Source organism: Bos grunniens, chromosome 1 (assembly GCF_055505025.1).
Source record: "Bos grunniens cultivar Pamir isolate PY7600 chromosome 1, Bosgru_T2T1.0, whole genome shotgun sequence".
NCBI lineage: Eukaryota > Metazoa > Chordata > Mammalia > Artiodactyla > Bovidae > Bos > Bos grunniens.
In genome coordinates this window covers 51,467,201-51,481,618 of record NC_141165.1, presented here as the reverse complement: position 1 = coordinate 51,481,618, position 14,418 = coordinate 51,467,201, and the positions used below count along the sequence as shown (strand labels likewise).

Here is a 14,418-nt window from a genome sequence, read left to right as displayed (position 1 = left end):
TTCAATCAACTTTTCTTACTCATAAAATAGAAAGTTTTCACATTTAAGCTAATTTTTCCTTTTAAAACCTGAACGTTCTTATTTTTTTATCAACTACTGTTTTAGCAAAAGTCTTTTAAAAAGATGAGGGAAATAAATAGCTCTGTCCCTGAATATGTGATACTGAGTTAAAGTATATTTATGTTGGTCTGACACATTAGGGTAAACAATGGGTCTCTCTGGAAAAAAAAAATGGTTTGTCAATAGTAGAGTTGAGTAAGTCCTAGTTATCGGCACAAAAAGGGAGGAACAAAAGATAGGGAATGATAGTTACAAAGGGAAAGGGAGCGATGAAAGGAAGGAAGGAAGGAAGAACCTAATCATATTCCTGAAAGAGTAGCTTAAAACTATATATGTTATTAAAATAAAATACTTTTAAAAATGAAATTATTGTATTAAGTGTTGTCTAAGGGCCAGATACTGAGTTATAATCTCATTGAATTCTCTGAACAGTAGTAATGAACACTTATGGGACATTTATTTTTCTACATGGTTTCTGTATATTAACTTAAATAATTCAATATGGTTATTATCCTTTATGGCAGATGAGGAAACTGAGGCTTTAGAGAGATTTAAGTTAGCTGGCCTTGTTCACAAAAGTTAAGTGGTCAAGTTGGGATTTAAACATGGGAGGCTTGGCTCCAACATTGGTTCTCTTAACACACAGCACAACACAGCCACTTTCTTTGAGAAAAGTATCAGGAAAAAAAGACATTTGAGAAATCATGGAGAAATTGTATAAAGTGAACTAAGAGTATAGGGTTAAAAAGCCAGGCTTTGGCATCCAAGTCTTATAATTGCATCACCTTAGGAAAGTCACCACCTCCCTGATTCTTGGTTTATTGTCTATAAAAATGAAATAAAAGCTACCTTGCAAATTTGTAGCAAGAAAAACAGATGATTAAGGAAAACCTTGATAGCAGCTCAATAAATGATAGTCATTATTATCATTACTACTCTTTTGAAGTTTTGCAGACAGGTCAAAGACTCCAGTCATACAACTTCCCTGTTTTATTTGTTTTTAACCTAACAGTCCTAATTAATGAAGAAAATAAAATGTTGATAAAGGAAAATTGAAACAAAAGAATTGATAGTAATGAGGGCTATCAGGTGCATTTTTATATCAACATAGGCAGAAGAGGGGGAAAAAACGTTTTCCATTTTACAGGAAAACAGAATTATCTACTTATTCTGAAAAAAAAAAAAGAATAAATATAAAAATTAGAAAAGGGACTTTGTACTAGCTAGCAGATAATTGGAGATTGGTTCCTTTAGTTGATTAATGTATTCCAATAATCTATTCAAGTACTTGATTAATTGTGATATGGTTCTGGAGAAGTTAGTTAGCTGGGTTAGCCAAAAGTGTATAGCTAGTTGGTAACTCAGTGAAGACTAAAAACACTGCTATATGTAAAATACATAACCAACAAAGACCTACTATATAGCACATGGAACTCCACTCAACATCATGTGGCAGCCTGGATGGGAGGGGAGTTTGGAGGAGACTAGATACATGTATACGTATGGCTGATTCCCCTCGTTGTTCACCTAAAACTATCACAACATTGTTAATTGGCTATACCTCAATACAAAATAAAAAGTTAAAAAATAAAATATGTAAGATTCATTAACATATGACAATCCCTTCAAATACCTTTATAAATCTATTGAGTGTTATGAAGAGTTCTGCTCTGGGAGAGTATTCCACTGTCAACTGAAAAATAAAAATAAAAACAAGAAACACACAACCTAAAAGTTGCAAGCTATGATATATTTGGTGACCTTATTGAGGACTATTGCCTGGGAGGGCAACCTCTCAGACAGTTCCTTGGAATTGTTCCAAAGAGTGAAAGTGAACGTGAAGTCGCTCAGTCCTGTCTGACTCTTTGTGTTCCCATCGACTATAGTCTACCAGGCTCCTCTACCCATGGGATTTTCCAGGCAAGAATACTGGAGTGGGTTGCCATTTCCTTCTCCAGGGGATCTTCCTGACCCAGGGGTCTAACCCATATCTCCCACATTGCAGGCAGATGCTTTACTGTCTGAGCCACCAGGGAAGCCTAAGAGGTAAGAGAGGAGTCTCCGTTTATGAGTTTTTGCTGTGGAGGGGAAAAAGTAGTAGAACATCAAAAGATTACTGTTAATCACAAACAACAAACAAAAGCACACATCTCAAGTTAAGGATTCTAGTGCTTTTCTACCCACAGGAAGATGCAAGAGTCTGTAGTCATTGAAATTGTTTCTTTATTATGCATCTTAATTATCTAGAGCCAGTATCCTGTTTTTCTCCATCCTAAATTCCCCTCAGGGCACACCAATAGGCAGACTCCCATGACTGATGGGGTGCAATATTGTTTACTAAAATGGCAGGCAACTTTTTTTTGTCATACAACAATAAAAATAAGTGGTGCTAATTTACAAGGTTTAAAAGAAATAAGGAAGGGTTAATTTCCACACCATAAAAGCAAACCAGAAGGGAGTAAATAAAATTTGCTTCAAACTTCTGTTCTTGCTTTTAAATATATGTTACTTTTTTTTTTCTTTTCCCCCTCCTGATAATAAGATCAATAGAAGAGAACAAGAGTTAATAGCTAAAAGGAGATACTTGCTGCTGATATAGCTGGTTGGAGCCCTATTATTTTCTCTCAGTTCCTTTGACTTTTCATTGTCTTCTCTGTCTTATCCACATTGATGCAGTTATACCTTGGACATTGTATGAAAAGACAGTGTTTGATGCTGCTTAAGAATAGATGCTTCAGAAAATCTTCAGTTAAATTGATCTCACTGCTGCTCTGGGAATTTCTGTATTGTTCTCTTAGGGTATCTTTATTGCTAAGAATAGCCTTTTAAGGTCATAATTGTGCCTATTATGATATATCTCATATGTTTGTTGATGATTAATGGGACAGGCAATTAGTACCTTAATGAAATACTGCTTTTCCAATATTTAGAACAAACTACTGATTCTTATTATGATCTTTATCCTAATATTAAATCTAGGAATGGCTAAATGTCAGAATCTTTCCATTAAAGACTTCAACTGAAGCACTGCATCTCTGTTAAACTGTAATCAGTGAGTTGGCACAATGACACTCATGTTGCTAGAGTATAGCCACATAGGAACTCAAAATATACATTAATTAAGAAGGAAGGAAGGGAGGGAGGAAGGGCAATCCTGCTTTTGCCATCCATCTTATAAGAGAAGGGTGAGTTATTTTTAGATTCAGATTTAGATTCCAAAGGTACTCAATCATGATGTTTGGATTCCTGATTGCTGAGGAGTCATAGAGGAGGTACCTAGGTCACTGAAAGGAAGGGAAGGAAGGTAGAGTCCTATTGACAAAATAGGAAACATGTCAATGGACAGAAGAGAATATCCTGAAAGATGATGTTTAGAGAAGGGGGAAGGTGTCAGCACAGGGGAGAGGGGGTGAACAGGGAGTAGGGAAGATAGAGAACTATACAAGTACTTTATAAACACAGGCTCTTTTAATTTTTCAAAAGAACCCCATGGAGGCAATATAATTTGCACATCATAGATAAGAAAAATAAAATTTAGAAATATTAGACAATTTGTCTCGGACTACAGAGTTTCTTGGGCTTCCCTGGTGGCTCAGACTGTATAGAATCTGCTCCAATGCAGGAGACCCACGTTAGATCCTTGGATCTTCCTGATCCCCTGGAGAAGGGCATGGCAACCCAATCCAGTATTCTTGCCTGGAAAATCCCAAGGACAGGGGAGCATGGCAGCTTACAATCCACGGGGTCACAAAGAGCTGGACATGGCTTAGGGACTAAACTACCACCACCACAGTTTCTTAGTAGAAAAGCTGTTAAATAGAACCCAGACTTTGCCCCAAAGTGCATACTCTTTCTACCACACCACCCTGGGCAGGTTTGGAGCTTGGGAAAACTCACATCTCAGGCTGTTAATTTTGGTTCCCTAGAGGTAAGACCATCCTCAGCAGATGTGTACAAGGCTGGATACCTGACAGCTGGTTATTTTCAATGCATTCTCACATCAAGCCCTTTCTCCTTCCTGGTGTTCTGAACTCCAGAGATCATTTCCAAATAATCTTTCTGGGTCATAAATACAGCTTTTACAAAGTGATCCTATTCCCTTCCCTGTAATTTTTGTCCTCAAACCTCCCAGGTAACCTGGAAGGCATAGAGTCTTTTAACTTTTAGTACTTTATAAAGTTTTCTACTCTAGCACACATGTGTTCTTCAGTTATTCAACAACTGCTTTATGATAATCATGATGAAAGGCCTGGTTCAAAATTCAATTGATACAATTAGAATTACTTTATATTCTTACACTATTACATGCTAAACAATTTTGCCTACTTCTTCAAACCTTATTCCACTTTCCATAAGCTGTGGTACAACTTAACCATTTGTTACTTCACAATTTCTAGTTATCAGCACAAAGGGAAGCTCCTCCTTGAGGGCAAAAAACATTGTCTGTTATTTTGTTTTTAATATCCTACTCACCTGTGGTTGTATACCATCTTTCTTTTTTTAATAAGGCTTGTATTTTTGTTTCTTGATTTTTTCTTTATCTTTTCAATAAAAGTTTTTTCTTTTTTTGATCAATTTGCCTTGCTTTTTATTTTTCCATTTTATTAATTTCTATTTTTATTTTCAATGAATTAACATAATTTTTTGCAATTTCTTCTAAGTTTCGTGGTTTGTATGTTGTTTTGCAATAAATACATTGAAGATTGTATAGCTTTTTTATACTCTCCTGATTTTATGTAGGATTTTTGCTTTCTTCTGTTTCTAAAGAGTTTGTAGTTTCCCATTTGTGCTTCCCTTTAATCTAGGTTTAACACATTCTTAAATTTTTTTTTTACATTCTTAAATTTTTAATTGTGCTCTATCAATCAAGGGGAAATGTGCTATTTATAATTTCTGCCACTTAAAATGTGTCCATCTAGAAAAAACAGTGTTGACAATGAATTGACCAGCAAGGACCTATTGTATAGCACATGAAACTCTGCTCATTGTTACATGGCAGCTTGAATAGGAGAGGAGATTGGGGGAGAATGGATACATGTACATGTATGTCTCTTTGTTGTTCACCTGAAATTATCACAACAATGTTAACTGGCTATGCTATGCTATGCTAAGTCACTTCAGTCGTCTCCGACTCTGTGCGACCCCATAGATGGCCGCACACCAGGCTCCCCCGTCCCTGGGATTCTCCAGGCAAGAACCCTGCAGTGGGTTGCCATTTCCTTCTCCAGCGCATGAAAGTGAAAAGAGAAAGTGAAGTCGCTCGTTGTGTCCGACTCAGTGACCCCATGGACTACAGCCCACCAGGCTCCTCCATCCATGGGATTTTCCAGGCAAGTGTACTGGAGTGGGGTGCCATTGCCTTCTCCGAACTGGCTATACACCAATGCAAAATAAAAAGCTTAAAAAAATAAATGAAAAAGAAAAAAGAAAAGGGTGGATCTTTATTTGTGATCTAGTTAAGTTTTGAGAATATTCTGTTTGTACTAAAAAAAAACCAAACACCTATTCTCCATTTGGGGGGTGCAAAGATGTGTGTGGTTATATTACATATATCATTTAAAATGATTTTTAATGGTATAGATGCATCTGCAAGAGATACCAGTTTCTCCCCACCTACAGTTCAAATAATGCCAGGTCTCATTGCCATTTCAAAAACCTTTGACAGGAAGAAGAGAGACTTGTTTCTACATTTCCACAAATGTACAGTCACAGGGAGGATGCGGGGAGGCTGTCAAAATCTGATAAGAAAACTAAACAATAAATAATAAGACCTAAAAACGAGTGTAAATAGTATTGATCCCACCACAAAATGGTTTGGTGACCTTGGACAAGTCACTCCTCAAGGTTTCTATTTCCTTATCTCTCAATGGGAATGGTCATACCTGTGCTCCCAACTTGACGAGCTTTGTCAGAGGAAGCCAAGAGGTAAGAAATGTGAACATAAAGTAATAAATAAAAAATATTAGCAGAGGTTGCTAATATTTAGATACAAGATAAAAGATAACAAAATGTAAAACGGCCAACACAGACTCCAAGGTGCTCATTTTCTATTGGTTCCCTTCCCTGGACCCAACACCTTCAGGTTCCTTTGAGGACACCTCCCTCCTGCTTGGAGAAACCCCCGCCCAACTGTGTGAGTCTCTCTGTCCGTTGCAAAGGCAGGCAGCTTGGAACCTACTGGAAGCGAGTTGTGGAGGGAGCAGAAACCTGCCCGCAGCTAAAATTCGCGCTTCAGCACAATGAGGCCGAGCAAGTACGGCATCTTCCTTAGGCTGTGGGGGTTGACTGGCAGCTGTTGCCCAAAGACTTATCAATCAAAGGACGCTTTCGCTCCGGACTCCCCGAGGTCTTGGGCATAGCGTCAGCTACGGAGATATTTGGGCTGGAAGCTTCAAGGGCCTCTGCGATCTCATCCAGCAATCGCGGCATTCTGTCTAAGCACTATGTCCTCGGTAGAAAAGGGATCCATGGTGTTCTGCATGAGGGTTTTCAGGGAAGATGCTCCTCACGGTCCCGCGCCTCCTGGGGAAGATAATTGAGCGCCGAGAGCAAGAGCGCTGGGTTCGGTGGTTCCGGAGCCGCGGCAGCCTGTGCGGTGTGTGTAGGCACCGGGCCTCCTCCAAGCCCTCTCTCCCGAAATTGCCTTCCTGCCGCAGTCCGGGCCCAAATTAATTCTCTTCCCTGGGCACGATCCTTCCGTTTCCCCGATGGCATCCAGCCTTTCAACCATTAACCTCCCAGCTACGGGGAGGAGGGGAGGTGCAGGATGGACGGAGTGAAGGGTGGGAGGCATTTTGCACGTTCAGAAGCACCAAAATTAACTGCCAAAGCTAAAAGGGTTTGCTTTCTTCCGTTTCTGACAGACGAATGCAGTGGGATGCCTGCTGGGCCGACTGCCGCCCCGGCCCGGAGCCCTGGGTCCACTTCGCAGCCTGCTGCTGAGTTTCAGACCGCAGTACTCAGCATCCGCCCGGCTTTGACCCCTTGCCGAAGTCTGCAGATCGATAGATGCTGGGCGTAGGTTTTCCCCTAGGTTAAAGCCCCAAAGCTCCCACCTTCGCCTTCTATTTATTTGCCCGCTCCCACCACTACCATCGAAGTACGTGCCCCTCTGGTAGTGTTGGCGCTGCCACCCGAACGAAGGAAAGGGCGCCTCCCCATCCCCTCCTCCCCATCCCCGCCGCGACTCGGGGTTTTACTGCGGCAGCCGGAGGTGACAGCGACGCCTGAGCCTCCTCCGTTGCTCTCAGAGCCCCGGCTTCCCCAGCCCCCGGAAAGCGCCTCCTTCTGAGAGGCTGGTCCCTGGAGAAGTGCTAACGTGCTGCAGGAAACCAAATTTAAAAATGTAGAAGTCGCTGGGCTGCATTCCTCGGAGGACGAGCCTGATCGCCCAGGACCGAGTGTGGCAGCGTGTGGGAAGTTGGGACCATAGAGCAAGGGGGGAGGGGAGTGGTGCAGCCGGCATTCTCTTCTGAAAGGAGTCATTGGGAGCAGTGACCGGTTGGACACAAGTTTGCCTGGGAGTGTTTTCCTTTCGTCAATAATTAATCGCCGGCATCAGGCTGACAGAATTGGAGTTTTAGCAATAGTGCAGAGGGCGGGGCCGAACACCTAAGTCCAGGAGCTTTGAGGTGCCCAGCGCAGTAGGAAGCTCGCAGCAGTTGGGGAGGAGCCAAAGCACTGGTGCTCACCTAAGCCGCAGGAGATATACCCAACCCAACCGGGAGGTAAGCATCTTCCAAATACATGCTTGAACGGTAACGTAGCTTTTAAAGGATATAATTCCTGTCTTTAGAAGGAAAAATAATACCGATCCATAAAGCAATGTACCAGCTTATTATTTAACTGCACTAAAAATTTTAAGAATTGAATGGGTTTTTCCATTTGCCTTTAACTATGTTAGAAACTAAGATGTTTCAGTCAACAGAAGCCAAACTTTACTACTGAAACTTTCCCAGCCAAAAGAAGAGAAAATTACTTTGTTAATTACTTTTGTTTTTTATCTTTGTATAATGCAGTAACACTATTCAGAGAAATGTCATTGGTTGTTGCTTGATTTCATTCTTAAATATTTTGTTTATCTTGTTTCATGTTTTTATACAATACTTTTTGCCCATAAGCTACTTGAGGCAATAATACACACAAGTCAATTGCCCCCAAAGTAAAGAATTTCCAACAAGGGATACATTTTAACATTTTATCATGATTATTAAGCTGTATTGCTGTTTGTTTTAGTTGACAAGTCTTGTCCGGCTCTTTTGCAAACCCTTGGACTGTAGCCCACCAGGCTCCTCTGTCCATGGGATTTCCCAGGCAAGAATGCTGGAGTAGATTGCCATTTCCGTCTCCAATTAAGCAGTATGTATTTTCTTTAAGATGATTAAGTGACCACTTATAAGTAACTAGACTTCTAAACCCAAGGAGAAAAGTACATATAGATAACTTTGACAAGGGAATGAGGATATGGCATAATGGATAGAGAAGAATTTAGATATGAGCAGAGATTCTAGATCTGTGTCAACTAAAATGACATTCAACTGACTGGCAATTAACATATGAACCCAGCCCTTGATCAAATAAAGAATTTGAAGAATTATTAACTTTAAATTTTAGCCCTAAAACTACAAATAAATGCACCAAGAAAGTTGGGGCAATTGTTTTCCTGTATAACTTTGTGGTCTGGTAGTTCTTTTGAATTAAATAAATGTTAAGAAATGCATGATTATTTTTGCTTGTGAGTTTTGTAGATTAGTGTGTAAAATCAATGAGGTTTTAATAACTTAATTTTCACTTCTGAATTATTCCTATACTTTTTAAAAGACATCTTTTATTGTTATTTTAATTGGTTTTTATTGGAGGATAGTGCTTTACAATGTTGTGTTAGTTTCTGTTGTAGAGCAAAGTGAATCAGCTATAACTCCTCTTTTTTGGATTTCCTTCCCATGTAGGTCACCACAGAGCACTGAGTAGAGTTCCCTGTGCTACCTGTGTTATCTGTTTTATAAGTTGTTGTTTAGTTGCTCAGTTGTGTCTGATTCTTTGCTATCCCATATACTGCAACTCACCAGGCTCCTCTGTCCATGGGATTTCCGAGGCGAGAAGTAGTGTGTATATGTCAATCCCAATCTCTTGATTCATCCAATCCCTCTCTTCCACCCCTGGAATCCATAAGTCCATAAAACAGGCATCATTTTGATGATTGTTTCAATGGCTGTTGATGGTTTTACACATAGATTACTAGAGCAACAGCAAATGTGTGAAATGTACTATTACTCTCATTACCCAAAGATTTCTATACAACTATTTGATAACAACAAATTAGCAATGATTTGCCAACCAAATTCATGGGCATTCTAGAAATGTAGTGGATATGAAGTTGAAAGTCAACCAATCCTCAACTTCAGTTAGCTTTCTTAGACCTCTGTTTGTAAATTTGCAAATATGTAAAAACTGTCCTTTGTAATTCTATATCTACTGGGCTTTTATGTCAGCATAAACTATTTTACTACCAAGTATACAAGATGGAAAATCTTCATTAAAAATTATCCAAATGGGACTCAACTTCCAATATGGTGGTATGAGGAACTCTGTGAACCTACCCTCTCAAGCAAAACAACAATAACTTTAAAATTACTGTTGAAAATTGTACATAAACAACTATTTGGTCTCTAGAAATTGTCCTGAGGAAATAAAACAAATGAAGAAAACTTTGTTAAAGACAATCTATTAAGTTTCAGTAAGAACAGCAAGAGCTTGGATTCTGAGCTACAACCCACTTCCTTCACCAACTCCACCTGGACATGATGGTGCTCCACTCTGAGGGGGAGTGCAGCCAAGAACACTGGGCTCACTTTCAACCTAGATCACAGTTGAGGGCTATGTTATGTCCCAAGAAAATAGGCCACCAGCATCTCATCCACCACCAGGGTTGCAGAAGCTCTATTTTAGTCAAGAGCAAGTGAACGGTCTGAGGCTCTCTTCTTCCAGCCATCCCCTGTTCTTAAGGCAAAAGAGAAAAAACTCAACAACTAAAAAAGAACTAACCCATTTTATAATGGGCAAGGGACTTCAGGTATTTCTCTAAAGAAGATGGGTAAACAGCTAATCTACACATGAAGAGGTGCTTACCATCATTAGCCATTAGGGAAATAAATATCAAAAACACATGATACCACTTTATACCAACCAAAAAGACTCTAATCAAAAAGAAAGATAGTAACGGTTGTTGGAGAGAGAGTGGAGAATTAGAACCAGCATTGCTGGTTTTTTATTGCTGGTGGGAATGTAAAATGAGTGAGTTGCTGTGGAAGATAGGTTGTGAATTCCTCAAAAAACTGAAATTTACCATTATGGCCCAGCCATTTAACTCATATAATTTCACTCCTAAGTATTATCCAAGAGAATTGAAAATCTAGGTCCATGTAAGAACTTGTGCACTGATGTTCACTGCAGCATTACTTATAATATGCAAAAAGAGACCTCAACTCAAGTATCCATTGACTGGTGAATGGATAGATAAAATGTGATATGGAATGGAATAATGGAATATTATTCAGCAATGAAAAGGAAAAAATATGTGCCACAGCATGGATGAACATCTAAGACTATACTAAGTGAAAGACCATATATTGTATAATTCCATCTATATAATATGTCCACAACAGGCAAACCTATAGACAGAAAGAAGATTTTGTGTGTGTGTGGTTAAGTATGACTGAAGTGGGGGGGCAGGGGTGAAGTTGAGCAGGAATGGGGAGTTACTGCTAAAGGGTACAAGGTGTCTTTATGGGCTAACAAAAATGGTCTAAAAGCGATTAGTAATGGTTGCATAACTATTAGTATACTAAACATCACTGAATTGTGTGCTTTGGGTGAATTGTATGGTGTTTGAATTATCTCTCTTTACTGAGCTGTTTTTAATAAATTATACAAGATATTAAAAGAATATATAGGTTCAGAATTTGGAGTTCATGAATCTTCATGTACCACTAGACCAATAGTTTACATGAAGCTCTTTCCTAAGGGCCACATTGAAATAGATGAAATAATTGAGTGATACACGTAATACAAATGTGATTTTCAGCCTTGGAGAAGGAAATGGCAACTCACTCCAGTGTTCTTGCCTGGAGAATCCCAGGGACGGGGGAGCCTGGTGGGCTGCCGTCTATGGGGTCACACAGAGTCGGACACGACTGAAGTGACTTAGCAGCAGCAGCAGCAACACACCTGCCCAAGCTTTTCTCTGTTTTGAAATGTCAAATGTCTTTAATGCAGTCCTATAGAGAACTGGTTTGCAATACCCTAACTTTTTTAACTCATGCACTCATTAGATTAATACAAGTTCAGTGAGGCCAGTCATTCCTCCCGTTTCTAGATAAGTCTAGTCCTTTATCAGTTCTTCAGGCCAGTTGTTGAGAGAAGCCACAGTAGGTTAGAGAAGGAGGGGACCTGAATCTCAGCCAAAAGTGTACTTGTCTGACACTTAGACAACCCCAGTTTCACTTGCACTAGAATGGCTCGGAAGTAGAAGTCTTAAGAAGAAAGGAAGAGCTGGAGCAGCCACGATAGTACTCAGAGCACACTGACATGTCACCGCTGGGAAGCATCTCTAGTGGTTTTAACAATCTCAAATATAGAGGATTCCAAATAATTAATATTCTCCTCTACTCAACTTCTATATTTTGAGTTTCTATAAACTACCTGATCCTCTACTAAAAACCATGGAATTGGAGATAATGTTTTGTTAAAAAATGGGAAGATAAAATTAGTCAGTCTGAGTTTCAGAGGGGTAGTCACTAACACCTGAACTTGTTGCCAGGAACAGGTATGAGCACACTGAGCCAAAGCATACCCTTAGCTTTAGGGATTCAAGCAAATCCACCTGCATCAGGAAACCTCAGGATTTTCCATTCTCACCAGGTCAAGCTTATCCTTCCATATATATGTTTAGAAGAGCGTACCATGCTGATGAAAATGGGTTCCATGCAATTTTTGACCATTGAGGGTTTTATAGAGATTGTATTGTCATGTTTTGTCAGATTTCTGTAAAATAGTTTAAATGTCCAACCAATTGTCTATAAATTAAATCCATGTAGGAAAAATCTGATTGTAGTTATTATTTATTAATATTGCTTTGATCAGGATTAATGCTTCTTTTATTCAACATATTTATGGTGCATCTACTCTGTACCAGGACAATTCTAGGCCCTGGATGAGTAATAAAACAGACAAAATTCCTACCCTTAAGGAACTTAACATTCCAGAGGGGCTGTCATATAAATATGTAATTTTTAAGTGAATTATACAGTGCATGAGTAGGAGATAAGGGCTCTGGAAAAAAATTAAACAGGGAAGGGAACAAGTTACAATTTTAAACTGTGGCATCAGGCTAGGAAGTACAGTTATGTAATTCGATAATATAAAGATCATGTATGGGATGGGCCATGAGGATTACCTGCTCCAAGTTAATTTTTTCCCCCAGGAGCTTCATTTCCCCTTCCCGTCAGCATTGTTTTATTACCTTGAATTTACTGCTGTTTCACCAAAGAAAATATTACATTAGCCCTAACATTCCAAGCAAGAACAAGGAAGACAGAACTTCTTGCCTTTTTTAAAGAACTACAACCCAAATAAAACACCGCCTTATGACAACAAAAATTATTGTTAAGGAAAATCATTAGCCTGGTATTTCAGTTTCTTCTGGCTTTTCTCTCTTGCTGTGCCCTGGATTCTTGTAGTCTGCAAGAGGATTGTGTGGTCAATGATTGAGAACCACTTTCCCAAAGTTAACACCTTTTGAAAGAGTGAAGAGAGTACGGGAGAGTTTGAGTGGAAAAAAATGTCCAGGCCTCTCTGGAAAGGTGAAAGGAGAATAGATCTTTCAGAACTACAGAACATAGGAACCCCACCGATCAACCGGAGAAAAGGGAAAAAGCAACCTGTTTTCCCAGGCCAACCCACAGTCTCTCCTCAGGATTAAAGATACCTGAGATATCTGATATCTGATACTTAAAAGATACCTGAGAACACACTGTTCTAGTAAAATATAATGGGTGTGGCAGCTCGCCTGAAATAGGACTTTAAGAAAATGGCTTAAAAGGGATCAGGGACTTGATTATTTTTTAAGTCAAAAGGGAACATTTATTTTAGGCTTCGACCAGAAGTGTTTAAGAGTCAGGTTAGAAATAAAAACCTCCCGTTGTAATAGAGTCGTTATGGAGCATTCAAATTCTCATTTATTTAGTAAATATATTTTAATTGAGCAGCCACCATATGTCAAGTACTGGGGGAACAACACAGGCCTTGCTTCAAAGACCTTTCTTTCGGGTTACCTCATATGCCCTTTGTCACAGAGTAGTCAGAGCACACAATGATGAGGACAAGAACTTTTTGACCTGCTTGTCCTGACACTCGCTTCTAGTTTAGATTAGAGCCTCTTTCCATGCCCCAGAGGACCCTCCACTTCCCTGTCATAGCACCTATCACAGTGTATGGGATGCCTGTGTAACTGTCTCTCCTCCTCGCTAAAAAGTGGTCTGAAGAGAGTACGTCAGTGTTATTCACAGTTTATATATCCCTGCTGCTACTGCTGCTGCTGCTAAGTCGCTTTAGTCGTGTCCGACTCTGTGCGACCCCGTAGATGGCAGCCCACCAGGCTCTGCCGGCCCTGGAATTCTTCAGGCAAGAACACTGGAGTGGGTTGCCATTGCCTTCTCCAATGCATGAAAGTAAAACGTGAAAGTGAAGTCGCTCAGTCGTGTCCGACTCTTAGTGACCCCATGGACTGCAGCCTACCAGGCTCCTCCATCCATGGATTTTCCAGGTAAGAGTACTGGAGTGGGGTGCCATTGCCTTCTCCTTATATACCCCTAGTACATGCTTACTGAATATTTGACTAGATGGACGGATGGATGGATGATTTGCCAGGTTGTAACCAGACGTCTCTGCCAAGAGAGGCAGTCTGGAAGAACAGTAGTTAAGAGTGTGTTCTCAACGTTAACTGTGAGACTTTGGGTCACTATTTAAGTTTCTCAATGCCTCAGTTTCCTCATTTGTAAAATGGATATAGAAATAGTGCCTCTGGTGTAGTGTTGTTTAAGTGGACTAAGGTAATACATATAAAATTCTGACACATAAGTTGCTCAATAAATATCCACTATCATTATCAGTACAGAATGGTGGTTTCCTTGGTGACCATTTGCTATCCAAATATCACATCCCTGCCCTTTTGGCTCCATTAAAAAATCAAAGGATGTCCATTAGGGCTAAAGTTATCACTTTGGGCTCAAGATCTCTGAAAAGATTAAAAGGAGAATTTGGAAATGAATATAAGTAGAAATTGAATAAGAAAATTAAAAA

At 39.7% G+C, this 14,418-nt stretch overlaps 2 protein-coding genes across 15 annotated transcripts in view; one reads left to right on the top strand and one right to left on the bottom strand.

Moving 5' to 3' along the window:
- OTOL1 (otolin 1) overlaps positions 1 to 14,418 on the bottom strand; it is a 189,595-nt gene that overhangs the window by 142,574 nt on the left and 32,603 nt on the right. Inside the window, exon 2 of one of the 13 annotated variants that reach the window (XR_015161163.1) lies at positions 9,126 to 9,218. The exons of the other annotated variants lie outside the window; for them this stretch is intronic. The gene's annotated coding sequence lies outside the window, so the exon portion shown is untranslated. The remainder of the gene's footprint in view (positions 1 to 9,125; positions 9,219 to 14,418) is intronic. 13 annotated transcript variants of the gene reach the window in all.
- Positions 7,701 to 14,418, top strand: part of SPTSSB (serine palmitoyltransferase small subunit B) — a 30,704-nt gene continuing 23,986 nt past the window's right edge. For both annotated transcript variants that reach the window (XM_086393358.1, XM_086393365.1), the window contains exon 1: positions 7,701 to 7,787. The gene's annotated coding sequence lies outside the window, so the exon portion shown is untranslated. The remainder of the gene's footprint in view (positions 7,788 to 14,418) is intronic.